General features: G+C 33.7%; 1 long non-coding RNA gene across 1 annotated transcript; it reads right to left on the bottom strand.

Moving 5' to 3' along the window:
* Nucleotides 1-4730: 4730 nt before the first annotated feature.
* Nucleotides 4731-5641, bottom strand: LOC129005889 (uncharacterized). The gene is made up of 3 exons (XR_008491871.1): nt 5566-5641; nt 5045-5143; nt 4731-4825 (listed from the first exon to the last, which is right to left on the bottom strand). It is a non-coding gene; the product is annotated as an uncharacterized LOC129005889 (long non-coding RNA).
* Nucleotides 5642-6003: the final 362 nt, after the last annotated feature.

The raw sequence follows: 6003 nt of genomic DNA on the forward strand, positions 1-6003 counted from the left end.
TCTCTTATAACTTCCTTCATGAAGTTTCTTTCATGATTGAGTGTGAAAAAAACTCAAATCAGATTTACACTATCATTGTTACTATTTGTAGTCTACTGTACAGTTGAACACCTAAAACGTTATTTTTTCACTGATACACATCATTTGTCATAATTTCATTAATTCATTACACTATTAAGTTGATAAGTTCAAAATACTGGGTTCTCATAAACGATGGCATCGGATTGTAAATCGAGGGATGTAGAATGTAATTTGTGGAATGCCGGAGTTAATTTTGTGAGCTATGGTTCCACTGGGGACGGGTAAAGCCCCCACTGAACCCTGCATTAGTTCACCATCACCTCTGGTCATATAAATTATTAAGCGTTAACTCTTACCTGATTTCGCAAAAAAAAAAAACATTCCGATGTCGTTTATTTATGTTGTTGAATTGATTTTTAATTACGACCAACCTTTCTGATATAATAAAGTTACTATATACTTCGATCAACTTTATTCTATTAGAATATGCAATATCAAATTTGTTGGTATCTGTTAAAGAAATTGTTACACACAATTTAAATGGTTCAATAAACGAGGAAAATGTATTATTTTGAAAATCTATGACCATGTTACTAGCGTACAGCTTAACCTTTAAATCCTAGGATCGTAGGGACTAGCCCGGAACCGTTGTACACGTTACTTCAGGCTACTATCCCATAGCTAAAAATTATTGATGATAGTCAGGATTTCAACACGAGACCTAGGCGACCGCAAGCCCCGTGCTCTACCACTAGACCGACTTGCTTGGGGTATCTCTGAAGTCTCTGAAGAAAACTCATATGTTCCTTGGAGCAAGGCTAACGTATTTATATGTTTATGTTAACGTGATAAAATATTCACATGTTTTGATGTTTACAATTTCAGCAAGCTTACAAAGGTTCCTTCCACATCTACAATATTTCAACATTTACAATGATTGTTGAATGTTTACCATATTTTCCACGTTTGCATGTTTTGTCGATATGGGTATTTCGTGTCTTGTCTGTGTGTTACAGCCACCCTTAGTATTATTTTAAAGGCTATTCCTTTTATAAGATTGTAATAATAATAAATAATTATTAGATAGACATTTGCTTTTTGAAGTAGTACGATTGAATTCACCCGGTTAACTTACCTATTTTGCATATATGTACTACAACTCCACACACATATTCAACCAAATATGTTTACGTAAACCATGTTCTTCCACACTCAAACTCTTACTTAAAATCACCATCTGTTTCCTGTCATGATATGTTTGGCAGCTTTCAGATATATACAGAAAAGCCGAAGGATCCAAGGACAAATGTGTTTTAAGAGGAATGTATGAAGAGAGTAAATTCAGTCAGACATATAATCAAAGACTTTGTTAAATTTTAATTATATTGTAGGTTCAGTTTTAATTTTCAAAGCATAATTTTCAGTTTTATTTTCCACGCTTCTTGAAAAGTGTTACTTTGGTGAAATTCTGAATAAATAGAGTAATGGGTATTGTGTATTTCAGTAGTTTTTAGCAAATGTATTTACAGGGAAGTAGCTTTATGGTAGGGAAGGTGACACTGTAAGACATAGACCCGTAAACGCGATAACTAATTTTGGTCTGACTTTGATAAAATTTAGACAAGAATGGGTAAAACTAGATAAACTTGAATGAGTTCATGAACTAGCAAGATCAGGTCATGGAAATGGGGTAATATAGGGTTTTGGAGTGTTCACAATTGTGTTTATATTTACTCTTAAAACATGAACATGCAACATTTTCATTACAACCATCTTGTAGAGCTTAAAAAGTAAATAATTTTATACATTGAAACGTTGTTGTAAAATTAAACGTTATGGAAAATATGTCAAAAAGTTTTACATTTAAGATTCCCATGCTATTCTTATGGAGAAAAATAAAAGTGGTGTAGTTTGCTTGTTTATGGATGTATGTTAATCAAATTTGTCAAATTTATTTATTTAATCCTTTACTACTAACATTGGTGAAAAAAACATGTTTACCTTCCCCGTAGCAGCAAACCTAGACTCGTTAAATATAATATAAATGGGTGCTGGAGCGAGCTGGTCTAGTGGTTAGAGCGCAGAACTTACGTCCCTGAGGTCCCGGGTTCAATTCCCGCCAAATCACCAATGGATTTTCTAAGTGATAATGCTACAACCCCTAGGTCTAGCCTGAAGTGATGTGAAAAACAATCCCGGGCTCGTGCCTCTCCTACGACAAATAAAAAAATAAATGTGTAATAAGTCTTGTTTATGGAAATATTTTAGTAAACTATAATTAGACAGATTGAGATTTGCTTAGTCTGCAGGTTTGTCGAGGCGAGGGTATTGTTTTCTTACTTCTGCATGCAATATAATTTTCCTTATGAAATCCAAAGTTCTGGTAAGTCTCAAAACGTCAGTTATGCTCAAGGTTTGATGCAAAATCACCAGTTAGATTAGTTATTGATAGTGTTACACTACCATAGATATCTTAATGTTGATAGAAATGACAAAATGTCATTTAATAACAGTCAAATATAGCTATTCCATATAATGAGGACCTGCCTCTTTATTGCAGAATACTCGTGTTATTGAAAGCTGAGCATTTATCTGTTATGCTGTTGCACCATTCTAATGACAAATAGTTACTTTTAATTTTGTCTTTCTTATTTCATCTTGTTTTTTCAGAATGAATAAACTGGTAAGACTGTTTGGTAACAGATTCACAACTGCAGCCGACAGAGACGTTTAAAATACTAATCGATGTCAATAGTAATAATGAATAATTTGTTTTTAGTGATTACAGTTGAAAACAAATAGGCACACTTTAGAGTGTCACACATTATGTAGCACGGCCGTAACGTTCAAATCTTCAGTTCAAATCACGTACGAAGCTTTTCTATTAAAGTCGTCTACGTGAGCCAATCGAGTCGCACCACTGGCCGATCAAACTTTATGTCAAACTTTTTAAGATAGTGCTACTAAAGTACTCCTTCCATTTATTTTTCTGCCGTGAATTTTTCCTTTTAGTGTGTTTGCCTTATGCGTCAAAAATTCTTATTATAGTTCAATTTAGTTTCTAATTCGATTGTTTTAGCGTTTATTTGACTATCAAATTGACTTCACTTTGAAAATTAGTAAATTAGTACATGCCAATCAGTAGGTAGTATGGGAGGTATCTATTCTATAACATACGTATTCTAACAACAAGGCAACAATAAATACAGTTGAACTTATAAAGGTCGAATATTTGGGGTTATGGCGCACACAGCGACCTCTCGCTTGCTAATGAAACTTGTTCATAGACTATCTGTGAGGTAAGCAATCTGGCACACAGCATAATAGACCAAAGCTTAGAGGAATGTCTTGTTTTACTGTGTGACATCTGATGAATGTTGTACAGTATAACAACATTGAGACATGCCAAATATTTACAAGAACTTCCATTAAAAATAACATACCTTTTAATTTATTGGTTTCAAGAGAGTTGCTTTGATTGAAATTACGTAGACATGTCTAATAAAATCAAAATAAAATAAATGTATAAAATACAACATGAAATGCGCCATCGTCGTACGGAAATGCGTAGTGCACTTGAACTCTCTGAAAGAAATTGCTTGTTAGTTGTTGGTGATTTAAATATTGATCTGTCTAAAACTTCCTTCGTAACGGATGAACTGACAACAATTATGAGATCTTTTGGACTCAGAAACACGATAAGTTCAAAGTATACAAGGGAGTTCAAATATTCTGGATCCTTGGTAGATCACATATTTACTGACATCGATAATAAAAGAACTAAAAGTGAATTTATTGTGACAGCCCTCTCAGACTACCACGCCCAGATAGCTTCCATAAACTGTTCACTGTATGACAGAGAAATCTGATAAAATATAAATATAAATAAAATATAAATTTTAGAAAACTTGTGAGGAAAAAGAAATCTGAATTGTTGTTATGTAAAATAAACCAGGCAGAAAATAAAAGCAAGGAGCTCCAATGCTATGTAAATCTGTTTGTAAAATCCAAAAAGCTACTGGCTTTTCTCAGTTTATAATTATAATCACCATTGTTTAAAAAGATGGCTTTACCGTTGAGTATATATAAAAAAACTCCGCTTTTGTAATGGTCACCAAATGTTGAATGTTTTATGGGTGTTATGTAATTCCAGGATTATGCTGTTGTGTTTCTGCTGTGACTCTGGGTGTTGTTCTGCTACAGTTTACATTATGAGTAAGTACGTACAAGTAACTATTTATTAAAATTAATACTACTTTGAATGTGTATTATAACATACGTTTTTTAACAATATGTACTTTTAACAGTTGATGTAGTATCTTATTGGTAAACTTTATGCGAATATAATTTGGGGTTTTGAGGTTAAATAAAAACACTAGGTTTATTCCGAAAAATATATATTTATTCTATTGTCTATAAACTCTCTACAAAAGGGGCACCTGTACACCCTGTGTGCGCAATTGGGGCACAGTGTGTGACCACACGGTTGTAAAACGATAGTTGGAGCGTGTTCCAAACATATCTTGGCATGTCGCTGAATTGATTGGAGGGTCCGATGGCCGCGGGGTTCTTTCTGTTACCATGGCATTTATCTGGTTATAGTAGCCTGCCTCAGCACACCCTCCAAAGTGCTGCGGAGGTCCTCCCAAAGAGCAGATATTACTGTAGGTAGCAGCCCGCAAGCATAGGAATATCCATAGAGTGTACTCCCAGCCAAGCTAGCTATAGCTAGGAGCTCAGTCCTCAGTGTAGAAATTCTACCAGCTGAAGCTGCAGGTAGGATAAATGCCGGGTTATTCATAGACTGAAAGATATTACACAAGGATTAATGTTTTTATCTATTTATATAAAATAGTTTAAACCCACTAGTTAAAGGACTAAATACTACTAATCAGCTGACTGGTAATATTTATTATAGTAGTATGCAACAGCTGATAAATCTTTGTGTGGGAAGTTTGTTAAAATAATGTAGTGTAAATATATTAACTCATTTATACTTAACTTCCCTTGAGCGGATACCTACCCTATGGATTAATCTCTTGCGAAACGTTTCAATGCGGGTGCTCTACTGACAGCTACGACATTCACGTGCCTCAGGTACAGTTTCAGGTGAAGCAAGACTCTGAAAATATAAAAAATAAAAATAGAAACATATATATTAGTTATATAGCTAGGAGCTTAGTCCTCAGTGTAGAAATTCTACCAGCTGCAGCTGCAGATAGGACAAATGCTGGATTGTTCATAGACTGAAAGATATTACACAAGGATTAATGTTTTTTACCTATTCATATAAAATAGTATATTACCAAATCTGTATAAATTTCCACTAGCTGGAACCTAGTGGAGAGTTTTTTTTTACACATACAGAGTTTATACTCATTTTTTTTATCTAATAAGAACATCAGATGATATTCAAAAAAGTTATAGGGTTTACCGTTAAGGTACTACATCAATTGTTAAAAGCACATATTGTTTAAAACGTATGTTATAATTCACACTCAAAGTAGTATTAATTTTAATAAATAGTTACTTGTAAGTACTTACTCATAGCGTAAACTGTAGCAGAAGCACTAGCAGAACAAAACCCAGAGACACAGTAGAAACACAACAGCATAATCCTGGAATTACATAACATCTATAAAACATTCAACATTTGGTGGCCATTACAAAAGCCGCATCAACGGTAAAGTTCTACTTAAGCAATCTTTTTTAACAATGGTAATTATAATTTGTTTCATATTTGTTACTGCATATATAGATAGAAGTATGGACTTTTATTACAGCTGATTACAAGGCATTGTATCAAGTTTCACCCTATATAAGATAAAATACAAACTTTGGTATTATGTGGTACATCTTGTTAGATGATTTTACAAACAGATTTACATAGCATTAGAGCATGTCCCTATTATCGCCCTACTACCCTGTAGTCATACCCTATGTCCTAATTGTAGTGACAGAATATAAAGATGTCCATTCTGC

The sequence above is a fragment of the Macrosteles quadrilineatus genome, unplaced genomic scaffold, assembly GCF_028750875.1.
Source record: "Macrosteles quadrilineatus isolate MER2022 unplaced genomic scaffold, UCM_ALF_1.0 Scaffold_41__1_contigs__length_1036756, whole genome shotgun sequence".
Taxonomy (NCBI): Eukaryota; Metazoa; Arthropoda; class Insecta; order Hemiptera; family Cicadellidae; genus Macrosteles; species Macrosteles quadrilineatus.